The 21,444-nt window shown below is 31.8% G+C and overlaps 1 long non-coding RNA gene and 1 pseudogene across 1 annotated transcript; both read right to left on the reverse strand.

The window, feature by feature from the left end:
* Positions 1–6,924: 6,924 nt before the first annotated feature.
* Positions 6,925–7,370, reverse strand: LOC149544200 (uncharacterized). The gene is made up of 3 exons (XR_016355267.1): positions 7,355–7,370; positions 7,201–7,264; positions 6,925–7,059 (listed from the first exon to the last, which is right to left on the reverse strand). It is a non-coding gene; the product is annotated as an uncharacterized LOC149544200 (long non-coding RNA).
* Positions 7,371–19,995: 12,625 nt separating this feature from the next.
* On the reverse strand, positions 19,996–21,118 carry LOC149544201 (heterogeneous nuclear ribonucleoprotein 1-like; annotated as a pseudogene).
* Positions 21,119–21,444: the final 326 nt, after the last annotated feature.

Raw genomic sequence — 21,444 nt, forward strand, 5'->3', positions numbered from 1 at the left:
TAATTAAATGTCTTTATAAATAATTTTTAAAAATTAAAACAAACTGAAAGTCAAAGATAAAGTAGACATTGTTATGCAAATTAGAAGTTAAATCTAATATGTGGAAAAAGAAGAAGTTATATGTGAAAATATATTTACATATTTTATAAATAAAATAGAATATATTTATTGTGGAAATAATTATGTTTAAAGAAAATATATGAATAAGGATATACATGTAAATCAATGTAGTTATGCATGTAAAGGAATAAATATAAACAAATATATTTATGCATGTGAAAATAAATAAACACATGTTTAAAAAATTGATAGAATAATCATGCATGTTTAAAAGTAAATAGGCTTGCGAAAGTAATGCATGCAAGCTTATTTTTATTATATATATTTGAAATTAATAAAATGAAATTATTTAATTTTTAATTTTAGATTTTTTTTTTAAATAAGAAAAATTATTATGAATTTATTTTTAAAAATTAAATAAATGATGAAATTATTATTTGTATATGTGAGTTCTAAAATAAATAAATAACACTAATGCTTTTATTTGTACAACTATGTTAACTCTTGATGGAATATAATCTTATTGGATGATTATAAATGCATGTGTAGTTGTAAGTTAGTAAATATTTAATAATGATTTAGTTATATTTTAAGTGAAGTTATAGTGAAGTTAACTAAATAATCATTAATTTATGGTGAGTAGATATAATGGGTGGAATTATATTTAATTTTATTGTAATTATAATCTAGTTATAATTATAATTCAAGTTGAGTTATTTGTAATAGAACTATGAGTTCAATAGAAATTAAATATTAATATTTGACTTATATGAAAGTTAAAGTTGATATTGATATTAATATTTAATCCAATACTTTATGTTATTAACTAAAACATTTATAATCTAAGATCATTTAAAATAATAATATGATAACATGTTATACTTAGAAGTGATAAAATACTAATATAGTTAATATTTAATTAAAAGATAAATTCTGACTTGAATATTAAATCTTTCAATAATTTATCGAAAATAATATCACTATAATTTATAGAAAACAATATCACTATAATATTGATTAATCATGACAATTTAATATATATGAAGTGTTTATTTACACCTATATTGCAGTGCCCACCCATAGTTTGTTTTTCCATTATATTTATCAAACCCTTTTATGCCTATTTCATGGATATGTTAGTTTCAAGGATATTATTTCATAACTTGGACTAGAGATATATCAGCAATGATTACTTAGTTGACTATATTTCATGTGTTGTTTAATGATTATGGTTACTGGTGCATTAATGATACTTTAATGAGTCATAGTTAATAAATGTGATTTCTTTCATAGCAATGTCAGATGATGCTTTAATGATGATTACTTCATATTCGTAACAATGCATTATTTTATCTGAGCATTTGATGTTTGAATTATAATGATTGTGGTACTTACCCCACACTTGCATGTGTATGGTGCATGTGTCTGTTTTATCTTTCTGTTTGTCATGTTTGATGTGGTTAAGGGAGGGAGTTGTGGTCACCTACTAGCCATGATCTACACAATGTACCACTCCCTGCCATTGCTTGTTTAGTTTAGATATATTTATATATATGTACATGCTTGTCTTTTATGCAAAATGTAGGTACCTTGCATCAACTTCCTTGAATTGCTAGGAAGAATGTGCCCTATCACAATAACTCAATGGTAAGAATGGGGAGATAATTTTTAGGTCCAATCCCAGCCATAGCCTAAATACTTGTCTTGCAAGGAGGACTCATAACTGACTTTCCATCCTTTTTAAAACATGTGAGTTTATCTTTGTCTGTGTTGTTTGATCTTGAGTTTCGGTCTGTTTTGGTAATGTTGCTTTTATGTAGATTTCGTTATGTGATTTATTTGGTAAATGATTTAATTATAATATTTGAGTTAATCATATAATTAAATATTATTTGATTAAAAATAAAATATTAAAACATGAGAATATTTAATTAATTAAAAAAATAATTAAATATGTGCTTTAATTTAAAAGTCTTAATTTAGAAGTCTAAATTTAGAAAGTTGGTTAAAGAGAAATTAGAATATGATGATATTTAATAAATTATAAATTAATTAAATATGTACTTAAGTTTGAAAGATTTAATTTAAGAAGTTGGAAAAAAAGAGAATTAAAATATTAAAGATTTAATATTGCGTTATTATAATTATTTATTTAATAATAATTAAACTAGAGTTGCATTTAAACAATGAGTTTTAATTTATTATTATTAATTTAAATAATAAACTATGCTTTAATTAGTGTTTGCACTAATTAATAAACTGGAAGAAAATAAAATATAAAAGAATGAAGTTTAAAGATAAAGTTATAGTTCTAATTGTGGCATAATTATATTTATTAAATTTAATGATAATTATTTAGGAGTTTTATTTTAATAATAAACTCTAAATAATGTTATTAATTAAATTAATAAATGTATTATTAAAAATGCTTCAAAAATTAATTAAAGAGAGAAAGCTAATTATTTAAATTAAGATATTTTGTAATTAAATATCTAAAAGAGTTGTGCATGAAAAAGTAAAAGGTAATAAAGTAATAAATAGTACTTGATCAGTGAGTTCCCTCTCATGATTGCACAATTAGAGCCCCAATTTAGGGGAGAACTCTTTATCAGAGATCTAGAGTTCATTTTGCAATTACATAGGTTTTGGAGAGCAAAACTCGGAATTGGATCAAAAGAATTGTTGAGAGTTTAGATTTGCATGCATTCACAGATTGTCTCATATTTTAGTTGTGGTTTTGAGGTTTTGGGAACCAAAATTCAGAATTGGATCAAAAGAATTGTTGAAAGTTTCAGAGGGTTTGGATTTGCGTGCATTCACAAATTGTCTTAGATTTTAGCTCTTATTTTGAGGTAGGGTTTGGAAACTCATTGTAGAATTTTATAGAATGATTTGTCTACTACGTGTCTTCCTGGGTGTTTGTTTATTGCTTATTAATTTATTGTATTGATTGTTGAATAAAGAATTATGTTGTAGATTTTGAAAAAGGAAAACTTATTATTATGTTTGGAGTGTAAGTGTGAGTAATCCTTCTTGATTCGATCATTGTGTCTTTTAACCAAATAGGGTGAAAACTTTATTTGTTAAGTCTGATTTACTTGGTCACCTTATGTTATCATTTATGTTGATCTATGTTCTAGATGGTTGTGTCACAAAGTATCACTAGTACATTTGAGGTCATTTTTCAATCAATATTGGTCAAAATTTTGACTCAATTTTTTATCAAAGTTCGATCAAATTCGATGAACCCATTGGTCAAAAATTTTCTCGTCAAAATTTCAACCAACCTATTGGTTGGTCAAAATAAAATTTCAACCAACCTATTGGTTGGTCAAAATAAAATTTCAAACATGTTGGCCCAAGTTTTGCCAAGCATTGGTCAAAATTTTCACCAATGCTTGGTAGAAAACTGCCAGCCATTGGTCAAAATCTGCCAGGCATTGGTCAAAATCTGCCAGGCATTGGTCAAAATCTTGATTAATGCTTGGTCAAAATCTACCAAGCATTAGTTGAAATTTTGACCAATGCTTGGTCAAAATCTGCCAAGTATTGGTCAAAATTTTGACCAATGCTTGGTAGAAAACTACCAGGTATTGGTCAAAATTTTGACCAATGCTTGGCCAATTTTTTTTTGAGGCTCACACTTGTTGAGGTCCACTTTAGCAATGACCCTCCCTATGAAATTGCTATCTAAAACCTTTCTAATGAGATAATGTGTTATGAGCTCTTCATTAGTGGGATGGAACATGAATCAAGGAGGTAGTTGTGCATCATCCATATCATGATTGTAACTAAAGTTAAGAGCCTCTATTATTGATAGGGAAGATAATTCAATAATAGAGGCTCTTAACTTTAGTTATAGTCATGATATGGGTGATGCAAAAGTGCCTCCTCAATTCACATTTCATCCCACTGATGAAGAGCTCATAACACATTATCTCATTAGAAAGGTTTTAGATAGCAATTTCATAGGAAGGGCCATTGCTGAAGTGGACCTCAACAAGTGTGAGCCTCAAGGAGGGTCCAATTCCCTCCTTTATTATTCACTATGCATATAATCCCACACACCCATTTGATCTCGAATGATGATAAGTACTGAATGCTGAGTGTCTGTGATGAGTGCTCCAAAACCATCCATTTCATGCCTTCATCTTACACAATGTCTTTCTAGTTTCTTTCTACTCACATGCCCATTTCATTTCATATGATCATCTAAAAATTGTGTCACTCTGAGCTCTCAACTATTTCCTCTTGATTGATCATCTCATAATTGCTAAATGAGAGCTTTGGGATAAGTAACAGGCATCCATCAAAGCATAAAGGATTTTGTTAGACGGTGTAGATGAAGTAGTAGCATTTACCTTGGGAGACATGCTTGCAAAATGGAAGCATAGATAAGTCATGTGAACTATTTGATAGGATGCTTGAATGTAATGTGGTCATCAAAAGCCATGGTTTTTGGATATGCACAAAATATATATATTGAGAGAATATATTTGTTTAAGTTGCAACTTCCCTGGTAGACATGCGTGCAAAATGTGGAATCCTAGATGACTAGTTCAATTGAATCCTCCTCCTAGAGAAAGGCTACAAAAAATACATAATTCAATTGAATGGTCTATAGATACCATTAAGATTAGCATTTTGAACAATCCATTAGGATCTTGAATTTCCACCTGCACATTAATGAGGCTTGGCTCAAGCACTTCTTTTGGTGTTTGAACATAACCGATGTAGGTAATAAGCAGAAAATTCTATATTAGAGTTCAACTCTGGCAATTCAAATACTATTTACTTCATGAAGAATTATAAAGACTTGTCCTTGAAAAGTTGATATCAATTTTTATTAAATGCAATGATCAATTCCATCAAAGCTAAGCCACAATGTCAAAAACTTCATGCCAAATAGATGTTTAATGCCCATTTTCCATTACATTGAAAGCAAGAAATGAAAATCTTCTATTCCCTCAAAACATTTAGGTGCTAAAACAACTCATATAGTGATATCCAATTGATTAAATGGTTTCCAGCCAACAAAACATTTTTGAATCTGTATCACATAGTTCAAGTGAAAGAAACATGTCTCTTTTACATTAAAGAATTTAATAGTTGAATTTCCATCAATGGACACAAATCCTAAAAGAATGAAATCTAATTTTTGCAATCCACAATATCTAAATTGTAAAATTTACCTACTAACTAAAAAAATACCAAAGAGAATGTGGGACATCCATCATCATGTATCTTCAAGGCTCCCTAAATGAAGGATTTGGCTTCATAAAATTTAAAACATTTGAACTCAAGGATTGTAAGGCTCCAACAGAATTTCAATACCCCAATACAACACTCTCTCAAATTGTTCCAATAATCTAATTCTCTGCCCTTTAGGCCTACTGCATACTTGAAATGGGGATGACTTTGGCTTTTCCCAAGATATGTGACAATTTAATGATGTTCATTGATGCCCTATTTGGTGTATTACAACATATCATGGATTTCCTTATGTTTGTTTTGGATAAGCAAAACTACCCTTGACTGGTACCCTATTTTTATGCATTAAAATGACTACTTTTTCAAAGGAAGTATCATCAAATGACATCCAATCAACCCCAACTCATGGACAGTGACTTATTACCTCTTCAATTTCTTAATCCCAAAAGGAATCGCTCTCCAATACCCTGCAATATCAAAACCCCCAAACTAGCACTCCCAAACCCTTGAATAGTTACTTGCTACCCACTCTTTGTTGGTTTTATAATTTGTCTTTTTTTTAAATCTTTGTATTATGGCTATTATGTTTTATCAATCAATTCAAACTCTATACATAGGACTATTAGTACTGATCAAACAACTAGAAAGAAGGAGAAAGGGCAACATCATGCCTTGTCAGGATGCCACTATCACTTTTCATTGATGATCTCAGAGGATCTGTCAACAAAAAATGAACTCAACTTGCCTCTATTCAAAATGCTTTCAAGCTTAACAACATAGAACTTGGGCACACGTAGACAAGGAGATGGGAGATATGGAGTGGTTGGGAACACATGTTGAGCAGATGACTACAACAAAACTAGCATGAAATGATAATCTCCACAAAGGCACTCTGAAGAATTGGGGAACATTTATCACATGAATAATCAATCCATCTTGACAAGTGGTTTGCAAACTACCTATCATTGGATCAAAGTCTATTTTCAATTTTTGTTCTCCTTGTATTAAGGGTACTACTATTACATTTTTTCATACAATTCTTGATTTGTGTGTATGATTGTAGGCAGTTGGCATATTCTTTATAGGGCTTGTGGGAATATTGATAGGCAACCATTACCATTAAATAGATTACCAAACAATCTTTGATTTCATTTGTACTCAAAGCTTAACAATTTCACATTTGTCCATTACTTAAAATGACAAAACAATACTTTTAAGCCCAAGAGTAAAATCTATGAGAATGGAGTGGTTTGAGTTATACCTGAGCGTTGACCATGCACTACTTCTAGAGATGCCTAATATTGAATGTTAGGCATCCCATGATCCTTTAGTCACGTTCCCAATCTGGCAATTTGTTCTCATCCCAAAGCACTGATAATGTGTTGGTTTGCTAGTCCCCTATATATGATAAAAACTAGATCAATTTTTGTTATAATACATAGCAAAGAAAGCATGACAAGTTGATCTAAGAAATAAGTATTATACCTATATCCTAGCATGACTGCAGAGATAAAAGTTGAATTTTGTGGGATGGAAAATTTTGGAATCAACCATAGTGCTTGACAAAATATAGGAAACCCACATCAGTGTTACAAATTAACACCTTTGAATAGAGCAGGACAATACTATATAGCCTTATAGGACCTTCATACTTGGCAAGATGTTCCCACTTTTGTCTATAGAATGCCTATCTGCATGGTTTTTTGCAAATAGTCTAGTATGGTGCCACTTTTGAACAACAACAAATGTCACTGGGGGCTGGTAATTTGGCTCAAGAGATGCACAAGCCTGTTCACACCACATAAATTTTAGTTCATATAGCAGTCAGCTATCTTCTTTAACAAAATCCAAAGAGAATACAAACAAACTAATGAGCCATGTCAATCTCAATTGAATAGCAAGTACTATAGTGAGTATTAGGAAACTGACCCTGCGAATAGCATCCAGTTCATAAAGTAGAACTTGGTAAAACTGTCCTTCACTTACACCATCTCTGAATAAATACCAAAGTTATCACTAAGGAGAGACAAGAAATGTAGAACTAAATCTCACCACAAAAACCAATCAAAATGAAATAAATTACCTATAAAATATGATTCATAGAAGCTTTTGTCCTGTTGCTCTGCAAAAAGAAATTAGTAGCTCCCTACAAAGAATCAAAGTGAAATAATCATTCGAATTTCCTAATATCATACTTTAAATTTTGAGTAGCAAGTGAATTTCCAAAAATCATATTTTTTATTTTGAGGAGCAGTAACTTGTCTAAGAATTTTAAATTTCATTGGTTGGTTCAGTGTTAATAAAATGCATAATGATCAAGGCAAAAATTGTGCTCTAGAGGGTTTTCTCCTCTTTGTCATTTAGTAATTCAAAACATGTCCCTAATCCATGGTGTGTGAAGTTGTAAAAGTTATCCCCAAGTTAATTCTTTGTAAATTAAATCTCTTACATTCTAGATTTGCAAATTATACTAGCTATACATTGTCACTACATAATACAAGTAATCATCCTAGTTTACAACTAAATATAAATTGAGTACTATATGTTGGTGTAAAAGGTGGTCACTATTTCAAGTAGAACACCTCCAAATCAAATATAAACTGAATCAACATCCTGATAGTTACATCTCAAACAAAAATTACAAGGATATAACAACATAGGTAGACATATGATATGTACCAAAAGACTACTTTTAAAATGCAAAATTATAGTCAAGCAAATCCCTAGCACAAATACACACCCCTGAAATATATAACTTTTGAACCAAACATGTAACAATATTTTGCTAAGCAGCATGACAACCCCGTAGACTAAACAAATATCACATATGATGCCTACTTTATCATTCCTCCAGTAACAGTGCCTCGTACTGGATCTTGTCAAACTTTATAGAAATCTTGAATGAGCTCTTGCCGATGTGCCTGAGCACAAACTAGGCCTACATACTTTGTGACTTCAGGCCAATCTTGAGATGCAACCACTAGAAATTTGTACCAAACCCAAAATATTAAGATAAACATTTTATATATGAATTGTGTGAACCAGAACAACAACAAACAATTATCTCTATTGAAAACCTACTGCCACTATTAATGGACTGGAATCTTCTCCAGGGTGTGGATGTGTAACATTTGCCCCATAGGAGTCTAAAAGACATTGTGAAATTTTTAATCAACTAATGCTTCTTACTTGTAAGAAAACCTTAGAAATATAAAAGTCGATAATATGAAAAGTTCTCCATAATTGCACATTAAATAAATAGCAACAGATTTGCAAAATAATAAAAAGGAAACTTGACACCAACTTGTATCAAGAATAATTGATCAAACTCAGAGTGTTTTTAAAAGAAATTCATTCATTTAAAATCATGCCAGAAAGAGGATTAACCTAGAAATTGTTAGAGTATTTGAAGAATATTTATCATAGAGCATTAATACACCATGACATCAGTCATTGCAAGCTTGCTTCTTGTCTTCAACCATTGTTCCAAAGCCAAATAATCGATCCAATTAAGGTGGCTGACTAAGAACGTAACCCTCATGATTTATTACATGCTCCAAAAGTGATTGTAAACATTGCGATTTCCATAAAAAATTCAAATTAAAAAAGATAGAGTGAGCAATTCTAGTAGTTAAAATTCCCCCAAATCATTTTTGTTACCTACAATTCATATGCAAACATCAAATAAATTTTCACAATTGTTAAGGTTAGTTATCCACTTATATAGATGAACCAAAGCAAAGTTAACTCAGTTCGAAAGATTTAAGAAAATCATCTAACAACCTCAAGTACAGTTCAAAATTCAAATCAACATAACAAATGTAGTTTCGGTCTGCACTCCCATAGGTAAGCTTTCAGTTTGAATGTACTAAGGAAATAAACTTAACAAACCCTATAAATCCAACATTGTGAATGATATATTCCTTGCTTATTTAATTAAGGCATTTATTTAATAAACACTCTACTTACCTAAATTGCATAGATATTTATGTAACTGGTTTATTTTCCCTTGCAAACACACATTCATATAAGTGCACAGACACTAAAGTGAGATAAAGATTAAATGTTCAAATATATTCCACATTTAACTTTGGTATTTAATTCACAGATCATATATCTATTATAATCTCTATATAGTCACACAGTAAATGAAATGTGATTTTGAATATTACTATTCCTTTGGGTCTATAAGTAATCAAATTACACATGTATGAATATGCATGCATGACATTAAGAGTTGTAACAATAAACATTACAGATAAACTAGAATTCTTTGCCAAAATGAGCCGAGTTTGCTATGAACACTATTAGGCAACAAAATCTTTATAAAATCACTCTTTCAACCATTCATAATATGAATTATAGTTACAAAATACATTTCTTATAAATAAAGGGAGTTTTCTTTAAGTGAAAGACTTGATTTGCACACAAAAGTAACTTTAGTAACATTCTAGATTTATATTGCAAGGTTCAATTTTTCAATCCTGCCTACGAGCCTAATAGAAATAAACTATCTTGAAAGAAGGAAAATAAACTCAACAATTAATGCTAGAGAAAAAGAAAACTGCACCAAACTTCAAAATCATAAGTGTCTTAGTAACTTACACATTCTCCCACATGCCATAATGAAAAAAATACCCCGTTATAGAAAATCACAAGACACTTTTTCATATCATGGTCACACAAGCTAGAAGGAAAATAAGTCAAGCCTACTTACTCGAATTTTGTTCACATCTAAATGGCTGATAGAAAAATGAGTCTTTATACATCAGTGTGACTTTTGACTGATGTTTCGTACTGTAGTAATAGTAAATTTGCAATTTGGAATATGCACAACCTCCCGGTCATCCCCTCTAACAATAGTCGGTGACCACCAACCAACATGCTGAAAAACATAAAATTAAGAAATATATATGGAGATAAGTGTTTAAGAATAATCTGAATAAAATGGAAATCAAATTATACCTCTATCAACATGATAAAGAGAAGCATATAGTTCACTATCTTTTCAAGTTCAACATCTTTTGAGATGTTGTACATAAATGCAACTATTTTATGTACTATTGAAGCATGTAATGACATATTACCAACCTCAACAGTTCTAGAAACTTCATACCCATCAATCTTGTTTTTTATCCACTCATTTGCAACAAATGGCTGGGTTATATGGAGCATTATGCTTGACATATAGTTGCTAAAAATCTACAATTAAAAGAGCTTGGTAAATATTAAAACTTAAGATATAATAAATAAAAAATTTGATGAAGAAGGTGTGTGCGATATGCCCAAAATATAAAAGATAACATGGACATGAAAGTTTCCACAACAGCTTCATGCAGAATAATATCAACACTGGGAAAGTGGGAAAGATAGATAGGAAGGACAGGATAAATTTCAATAGTTTTCTTCAAATCTTAAATTACACCAAACAAATTTGCATAAAATTCCAAGCAACTATTTTAGAAGCCCCACTGCTTTAATATCAACATTTTCTCAACAAAAACCCAGAAAAGCTTACCTCTGCATTCCTTATTCATGATTCTAATGAAGCAAAGTAGTTCTATTGTTGGTAGGTATAAACTAAAGTCTATAACTCAAAGCACACATTACAACATCAAACACTTGAAGAAACTATTAACAATACACCATAGCTAAGGTGGAGCCCCTTCTGATGGTAGAATAAAGTAATATCAATTACCACATGACCAACAAGAGTCAACAATACTATTCCAAAACCTCTAGCAAAGATCCCCTTTTGAATAGAAGAGCCTAGAAGTTGAACAAACAAGGCCAATACGGCCACCCCCACTACAATATAAAGAGCATTGGTGGTGAATTCAAGTCCAAGCTGCAAAAGCAAAGACATTTACATAAAAATTAAGCAATGCTATCTGGCAAGAAAAGATATATAGAGATTTTTGACTGAAATTACAAATTGATGCTGAAAAACTTAAACCATAAGAATTGTTCTATAGAATAATAAAACAAATGATGATAGCATACATTTCTCATTTCCAAGCTATTCTAGTGCTTAGTGGCAGATTTGTGTACCTACTGAATCATGCTGCATGGAATTATATGGAATATTTGATATTTAATATAATCTACATTCATTATGCAATCATATGATTAAATATATTACCTAGTCATACAATATACAAATGATAAGACAATTGATAGTGATTTATGGTTTACCAGGATGTAGAATATGCAAATGCCACGATAGTCAAGATTGATCTCACAAAGTTTAAGAGCCTTTTCTTGATAGCTTGACTTGTTTCAGAGGTAGTCACAAAAGGATCAAATGCCCTAGAAAGATATCCATTACTGTAATATACCTAACACTTCCCTTAACAAAAATAATATCTGCTAGCAATTTATTCCAAATCTAAGCAATCAAATTCAAAATACACTAAGCATTAGATAAAACAACTAATAATATAATGCAGGCTCCAATAAGCACAGTAACAATGCAAGATCTATAATGGTATTACCTACAAATCAACATTGCACCAATCCATAGGATGATCAGTTGCAAATAAGACTTCATAAAATAATAAGTACTACTCTGCTTTGAGTTCCCAAAATTCTATTGCAAAAGATCATGATTTTAGTCATAGGCACTAACTATAATAGGAACTATTAATGAAAAGAGCATTATTGTGTAGCTCAAATATCAAATTTATCTATAAAATCACTTTGTGAATCTTACAAGAAGATTATATGGAAAATGAAGTTACATTCAAAAAACATTAGTGTCAATTTAAGGTTTTGGTTTTGAGAACATACACGAAACAACTGTAGAAATGGCCCAAGTCCCCATACAAAAAAAACCATGAGCCCAATAGCAGGAGCACATTGGAGTATAAATGCATTGTCCTGCATATAATTGTAAGCCCTGCACCACTAAGAAACTTGTCAAGTATGTTTTTATTTTGCTAAGGTTTTTTAATATAGTAACATAAATGTACAATATACCCTTCTAAAAGCACTTTAAGCTTTACCGAATAATAATATCCCACGAGCCCAAGAACAACATTTGACTACAAGGGTGGTGACAAGAAGTGTAGGGTAGCATCCCTTCAGACCATATAAATTCTTCTACAGTACATGTTCAGTGACACAACTTTTGCATTTCACACACAGAAGCATGTTGTCTAATGTCCTCTTAAATTAACAAAAATCATTACAATCAGAGAAATGACAAGAAGAAAGATGAAGAATCAAACACCTAAAGGATACAATGTTGATGCAGCTTCAGAAAGATCATCTGAAGGACATGATATGCTTAGGTTGAAGGAGCTTTGAGATTTATTACTACACTTGGGAATGGGCTCATCTTCAGTCTTCTAAAATATCACACACTTGATTTTTTTCCACATCTTGTTCAAACCATATAATGCAATCTCATCTCTGAAGCATATTAAAAGCTAATAGAGCATCTTTGCTAGCTAATCTCCCTTGTAAGCTCAACTAAAAGAGAATTCCTAAAGAAACTTAGTTTTCAAATCTATTTTTGCTGAAAGGAATTCAAGAGAAAAAAAATCCTTATGCTAAATGAATAGACCAAAAACTCACATGCACCTTGGGAACACAGTATGGCCATCAAGAAAAGCATAGAGGTTAATGGTGGAAGTCTCCCTCTCCAAGCAGCAAAATCCTATCAAATCTGCAACTGTGCATCAAGATGGTCTAGAATGGGAAGATCTCTATAGAAATTTGGTGCATAAAGAACCTAGTGTTAGCTCATATTTAAACCAATATCAAGATTCTAGAACGTCCCCACACATGACAAAGCGATTCTCCACATTTCAACAAAATTAACATCTAGAATAAATTTTTAAGGTTCAACATTCTCAAAACTTCCAAATATTTTGCAAAAAAATAAAGCTATTGACAGAAAAGATGACTTATTGGGATGAGAAGATGAGAGGTAGATGGATTTGGGGTTTGCAATTCTTTGGTATGTTAGTTTGAGCTTCACTTAGTTTGAAGAATACTATAATATTCTCTACTTAACAAGGCCAACCACAAGAAGGTGGAAACTCATCTGGCCTCACCCCTCGCCCCCTAACATCAACCTAAATTCCCCATTAACATCTAATTACATGCTTCATTCATTTCATTCATCCATTTATGAACTATAAACATTCAATCAATACAAGGGGAGGATTTTTGATAGAAGAACCTCCAAAAACAAATACAAGGTTGGATCAAAATCTTTCTCAGCTAGATTCCCTTCCCAACATATTGGGGATTACAAATAACAGTGACTGAGAGGGTTACTATTAATGTTAGAGGAAATTGGAGTGACAAAGTTTTGAGGAGATCTCTAGTCTGGTTAAAGAAATGGTTGACACTGGAGGTAAATTTTGCAATCCTTGAATAACCTACAATAAAAAAACAATATTCCACAAGAGCCATAGGAGAATGTCGAAGATAGTCATGATGCTAATAGGCACATCGTGACTATCTTCGACATTCTCCTATGGCTCTTGTGGTTCTCATCTTATAACATGAGGCTTCCTCTTCTTTTTTTGAGCATAAGGCTAATGTGGCCCTATAATAAGAAATAAATGGGTTTAATTCTAAACATTTTTTTTAATATTATAAGTATTTCATTACTCTAAAGAACATAACAGGGATTTTTCTTTACTTGATAAAGTAGCTACAAGAGGCACCAAATCTTTGGTAGAACACATAAAAGTGGCCACTTTATAGAGTACAACATTAGAATAGTTTGTTGTGAATACAATGCCTGAAAGTACGTAGTGTTTGGGCACAAGATTAAGGAATGGTCCAAAAATCATAAACTTCAGAAGTAAATAGATGGGAAAAATCATAATCCTAACATATCAATGTGTTATTTAATAATGTGCCTGCAATATCTATGGTGGTGACTTCAACAATTGAGAATGTTGAATATCATCAACAACTTGTCTTCCATCCCCATTCTTATAGATTATAATCAAATCATAGATATTTTATATAAAAGAAGCCCAAAAAAAAACATACAAAAAGGGCCATAGCATAGATAATCACTATCATCAAATGTAATTGGAATGGTTGGTACAATAGAAAAGGAGAAACCCCTTACCAATCTAGAAGATGCAAAGTGGCAAAAGGGAGAGATAAGTTTTAAAATTTTAAAGCACTATCGTAGATGAATAAGTGAAGTTGAAGACAGTGAGGCTAATTTGGATTATGTACAACACAAAGAAAACCAAAATGTAATAGCAATTTTTAACAGAGAAATGAACTATATAAACTTATAAGGCTCATAATAATAATAGGCCATAAACAAGAGCTAAATTTTGAGTAGACAAAGTTTGGACACATGAAGTGTACCTGATTGATCAAAACCAAATCACTGCCAAGCCTTTTAACCACTCCTTAATAGGACTTTCTCTATCACCAAGTTTGCAGCAGGGTTTCTGTTTATTTTTGGATCTAACGCTAATATGGCATCTCCATCCAGAAATTTTTTTAGAGCCTGAAAGATTTATATATTAAGTGATCAAAAACTCAAAATCTATCATGCGAAATAGAGCTCCAATACTGATAGTTTATATATATGTATTTAGAGGAAAGATACATTCAACTGAATATTTAAGATCAAATAAGTTCTTCAAAATATGGAATTTGAAATAAATAAAACTATAATTTGAAAAATCTTCAACAATAAATTTAATGCAGCAAATATCTTCATTTCATGGTTGATATCTATGCAAGTTGAAGATTGTGCATTTAATATATCTATTTCATATTTTATGACCTTAATGCAAGTTGAATTTTGTTCATTAATTTCTTTGTAGTTAATAATTTGCATGTTCGATCTTTGTGAGCTCCCAAATCTGCATTTGAATGCACAAGAGTTTTCTGCAAAATTTAGCTACTCTAGTTTTTAACAAAAAGCTAGAACCACCAAAGATGTAAATCATAACTGATTGACAATTCTCACCAATACCTGCCATATTACACATTGAAATCCTAATTATTATGTTACCACATTGTAATTCTCTCTTAATTCCTTGACTAAAAATCCGTAGTGGAAAGTTAACAATGTATAAAATGATTAGAGCATATAACAAACTGTGCTTGATGCAATGGAAAGTAAAGATCATGGTAACTTATCCTTCTCCCCTCTCCATATCTCCTCATTGCTCCCTCATCCCCACTTCCCTACTCTTCCTCTCCCCCTCTCATCTCTCACCCTCCCCACTTCCTTCCTTCCCCTCTCACACCCTCCCTCCCTCTCTCACTATCCCTTCCTTCTCCCCCGCTCCATGTCTTGTCTTCACTCTCTCTCCTCATCTTCCTCATCCCCACTTTCCCTCCCTTCCCTCTCCCTCTCTCCTACTTCCCAAATATAAACAACAATAATAGATCAATAATAAAATCAAACATTGCAAATATATTTTCCTCAACTAAAAGTTCCCCATGGTTTCCTTATTAATAAAAATTCCATTTCATTTTTGCTACCAACCTCATGATTAGGCTACCAGTCCTAAGACTACCAATACCTATAAAACAAAATGAGTAAAAATAATATGCACTCATAGTCAAATAAGAGTATATTTTCTTTTAACTCCCAATAAAGTTTATACTAAGTTGGTCTCTTTTCACTTCATTGGCTCAAGAAATGTTGAGAGTAATTTTAGTATAAGAGATAATTAATTCACTTAATTCATTTTCTTATCTTCTAGAATTTATGGCTCCAAGAAACTACAATGAAATTTTCAGTGCGTTGTTGCAAAAATGTGGTATTAATTGTTCGTGAAGGATCAATTAACAAATGACTAGAAGATTAGAGATTAGTTGTTGGGTTCGCTAATATTTCCTCATGGGTTGCTAGTTTTCTTACTATTATTTGTTCTTTTCTTTTAGCTATGTAAAAGCTCTTTTCATTAGCCTGTTGTTTATTTATCTGCATCTTACTCTTGCATTTTAAGAAATTCAACTGAGGGAATTAAGGTGAATTTTTGAGATATTCAGAACTTTGAGTAGTGTATTTAAAGGATCAACTTTATACCTGGAGGTTTATTTTACTCCAGCAATGATAATCCTCATCAACTAAACCTGCTAACCAAAATTAATTCTTCTACATGGCAGTTAGACTTACTAGGAAGAGAGTAATTTGATAGAATGGCCAGGTGGTTGATATGGCAGTCTTTTCAATATCATGTGTAATTTAATACCTAGACACCACTTATTTTAACTCACTTTAAATCATAATTTACATTCTAAATTAGCAATGTTAATTGGGAGTGCTTGAAAAGCTACTAATTATATATCAACAAGTATTAATCAATATGAAAATAATTATTGAAAAAATGGGATTGGTGTAGTATAACTACATCTGTAAATTAATAATGCACCATCATTTTTTGGTGATAGAATCTAGTACCTTATTATCTTTGTAGGTGATTAATTATTTGAATTTCAAATTTCATGGCATGTGTGCATTCTTATGCAATCTGCTATGCATTAGCAACAAGAGCGAAGGCTCAAGTGTAAAATGCATGTGATTAACTCATTTTTAGAAATATTTTTTATATATGGAATGTTCTGCCTATAGGTCCTTGAAGAAAAAACTTCATGTGCAGTGTGTGTCCAATAGTGTACCATGTGACCATGTCTTGCTTCCCCTCTGAATGTGGATCTTAGATGCTTTGATGTGATTAACTATTTTGATGAATAGGGGAAATTTATTTTTAATAACATTTTATAAGCACATAAAAAGCCTATGCACCTAATTCCACCCTTCAGTGATAAAATTGTGAAGATGGCATGCATCATGAAGGTTTGTGTGGCTCCAAAAGTCTTAATATGGACGCTATGGTAGGGCATCTATCCCTCAACCTTGTCCTACATCATGAATCCCCCCTCTCCCCCATACAAAACCCACTAGGGAACTATCCCTCAACCCCATTAAGGTCTCCAGTACTAGACCCCCATTACTTTCAGGATCTCCTGTCATGTATGAAACTTGATTATAATGAAGAGGTGAAAAGGAATTAGGATCTGACCTTTGAGTGTATTGACATAGATGTTATTGTTGCACAATTTTCTAGAAATCTCTTTACATGAGATAGTTGTATAGCACATGCTTAGTGGAAGTGGAATTGTCACTCATTGTGGTTCAAGTGAAGTTGAACTAGATGTTGACTTGATGCTTTTGATGCAAAGCAATATGAAGATTATTAATTTTAAATATTGATTACAATTTTTCATCGTTTATTGGTATTTAAAAAATCACTAGAGTGCTTAAATGTTTTGTTTATTGGCAATTATGAGTATCACTAGTTTAAATTATATATTGTTATATTTTTAAAAATATATTATACATGTACATTGAAGTGTCTGTTAATGGTGCTTCATTTTTTATTGGCTCTAAAAATAGCAATGAAGTAGAGACTTTCATGGCTTTAAAGGGTTTAAGAAAAGTTGTAGCTTTCTGATGCAAGAAGTACAGACCAAGGGTGACTCCCTTATTATTGTTACCTCCTTATGAGAAATTAGATATAAGATTGGTGTTTAAGCAACTTGCCAACCCAAGATGTGCCAACTCTTGCATTTTGTTAAAGCCATTATAGGTATGGATGTGTGGATACAATTCCAAACATGACTTTTCTTACACTACTATGGTGAAAGATAGATACCTACATCACCCCTATGTCCAAGAAGTGGATGTACAAGAAAACTTGCCTAAGAAAATTCCCTTAGACTAATGTGGTGAAAGACAAACACCTACATCACTCTAGCATCCAAGATGTTCCAAGTAGGAATATATAGATGTATGGGCACAATTCAAACTAAAGTGTCTATTATAGATGATTTCTTCATGAAGCTTGAAATTAGATTTCAAACAACGTAACATGTGTATGGATCTTAAATAGGTTCATCCACAAGCAAATGAATTATTGCTAGTATATAATTGCAAGAATGAAAAGTTAAAGAAATAATGAGAAACCATGGTAAAGAATGTTGTATTTTAATCTCAGATTGAATTAAAAAAGTTATGGATATTTATATTGTTACATATGCCTAATAAATAACAATACATTATATATAAGGCAAGAGCCTACACCACAACAGTAAATTGTGAGCATCTTATATGAGAATTGATCACAACACATAATAATAATGATCTTGACTTCAGCCTTTTATCGATAAAATATATATAATTAGTAAGCAATAAGACAATGGGGATTGTGAAAAAAAAGAGGTGAGCTGCAAAAGCCTTAAGGCTCATACTTAAGTAGTTTCACTTTTATACTATAGAGTATTGACCAAACCAAAAGGCATAGCAAGGGAGAATTGAGCATGCACATCCTATTGGTATTGACCTCACCAAGACTTTGTAGATAGTGACCATTGGTCCCTTCACAATGATCTCAACAACACTTCCTTACCATGAAAAATAATAACCCAAATAATGCATTTTATAGATTTCGCTAGTGTGCCATACTAAAAATTGTAAAAAGGTACCAACATAAAATGTAGATATACTATTAAAAGGAAAGCTAAAATTTAAAAAACATCATTATTAAAATTTTAATTTGATTTATTCAAAACTACAATTCCTATGTTTCATTCAACATCACATTCAAATTCTTAGTGGACATCCTTAAAATAGGATATAATCCTTACAACATTATCTCTGTGATTAATGTTCATCCTGCGTGTTGCTCTACATAATATGACACAAGAATAATTGAAAACAATATCAATCACTTGATCATCTCAGGCATAAGAGATTTAATAAGATTCTATTCTTCCCACGAGTCTATCATGGACACTTCAAAATAAAATTGAAAGAGGAATTACAAAGATACAACTAGAAGCTTTTTTGGACCAATATTTAATACAATTGTCATTACAGAAGTTGTAGAAACCCATACAAAACTAGAGAGTATACCTAATTGAATCAGATATATAGTTCAAGTCACATGTTGAGACACGAACCAAGTCACTCACAATGTGATTGAATATCTAAAGCCTAACCTGATCATTAAATCTAACTATAACGTCAGCTAGAACTAAGATCCAAAACATGATCCAAACCAAAATACTTGTAATTAATTTCAAACAAAAATTTCTATTCCTTGGTCAGTGTATGCATTGGATCATACTATATAAAAGTGCTAAAATACACAAACCATAAATATTACATCAGTGATATATTTAGTGTATCTCAGCTATAGAAAAACTTTGAATAATTGCAGTATCAACTAGATCGCCTTAGCTTCAAAAGATTAGAGAGACCATATTGTCCTCTCAACTACAAAAATAGACAAGCAAGCATGAAATTTGCAAGCATAACTGTAATCTTACTCTAATTAGCAATTAATATAGTATATGTATAGGCATGTCATATTACAATGGGATGCAACTATTTTCCATATAAAAATGGGATGCGGCTATTCTCTATACAAAATATATTGTTGATAAAATTTTAAAAAATGAAAAATATAATAGATTTTCACAAATTTTTTAACATTTTTTCCTTGAGAAAACAACAAAACATTTGAAAACAAGTATGAATAAGCATGAAGCTGAGACCAATCCTAATTGGTCCATGAAAAAGACCTAAAAATAAACTTGCCTTTGAAAATAACATTGCAAAAGAAAATAGAAAATATTTCTAAATTGTATTGATTGTCTCACCTCTATATCCATCGACAGGTTTATCTCAATAGCCTAAATGTATGTTGTCAGGGTTTATTTATGCAACCCATCTCTGACTATGCTTAGCCCATAGCCTACTAAATGTGCTTTGACAGGATCATATGGTTTTGATCTCCAAGCCGAGTCTCCATAAACAGAGTTTCTGTAACTATTAGTGTATGTACCTCCATGGGTCCCTATTGTTGAGCTATATGTTGCTACTTCAGTTCCATACCCAGTATTTTGTGCTGGATGAGCATCGACACTTGAGCCATAGATATTTTTAGAGCTTCCATAGCCACTTGCATACCTAGCAACACTTCCATTTTCCTAGTTATTACTACCTTGACCTAAGCCCCATGTTGCACCTCCACCATAACCACTTATGCTCCCATTTCCTCCAACATATGGTATAGTTCCATTACCCCACATATTTCTCACTAGAGCTGGATTGTTGTTATAAGCTCCAGTTTCTAGATTGCCATAGCTAGTGGGAGCTCCTCCATAAGTGCCAACTGTGCTGGTAGAATAGGTTGGGTTGGTCTGAAAAGAAGAACTATCATAGCTGCCTCCATTCATTGTAGGTCCATATCCTACACCATTTCCATAGCTAGCCCCAAGTGCATTGTATCCACTTCTAGTAGGTCCATATGAAGTGAACCCACCTCTACCTCCTGGAGCAACAACATGCTTAGTATTCATTCTAGGCCTATAGGGTCCTACCACACTCAAATTGAAGCCATATCCAAAATTCTCTCCTTGACCTCCTCTTGAAGTATACCTAGCATTCCCAATAGATTGTTCCTTGGGGATCAACTGCTTGACCTCTACCATCTTTCCATTGAACTCATGAAAGGGCTTTTGCACAATAACCTCCACAACATCTTCTGAGTCATAAGTGATGAAGCCAAATCCTCAAGGTCTCTAAGTACTATGATCTTACCATTCAGCCATCGATCAAGTGTTTTTCCAATACAACCTTGTCTGCAACAGATGGATCTGCAAAAATCACAAAGCCAAAACCCTGAGCTTGCCCTATTATTTTTTCCTTCATAATCACTACTTCCACAACATCTCCAAATGCTCTAAAATATTCTTTGACTCGCTCCTCTCTTCTTTCCCTGTGTAGCTCCTGCACTCCAAATGAAATGCCTGTGTAGCTCCCACACGCACTCATAACAATAAACCTTTTTTATTTTAACATGTTATGCCCATGTTGGTCAAAATTTTTGACCAACACGAGCATGGATTTAAAAAAAAAGACATTTTTCCTTGCCTATTCTAACCAATTTGACCCCATTTTAATAGATGGTCAAAAAAAATTGGTCTAAAAATGGGGTCAAAAGTAGTAGTGTATGTTATCTATGATTTATTCTATAATTTGAATGATTACCTTTATGTTGATGTACTATATGATGGATATGGATGTTATTCATATTGGTTTATTGTTCTCAAGATCACAAGACTTTATGGATTGTTAGTATGATTATGGGATATCCATTA

The sequence above is a fragment of the Cupressus sempervirens genome, chromosome 8 (assembly GCF_028749045.1).
Source record: "Cupressus sempervirens isolate cs-2001-9-10 chromosome 8, ASM2874904v1, whole genome shotgun sequence".
Lineage (NCBI taxonomy): Eukaryota > Viridiplantae > Streptophyta > Pinopsida > Cupressales > Cupressaceae > Cupressus > Cupressus sempervirens.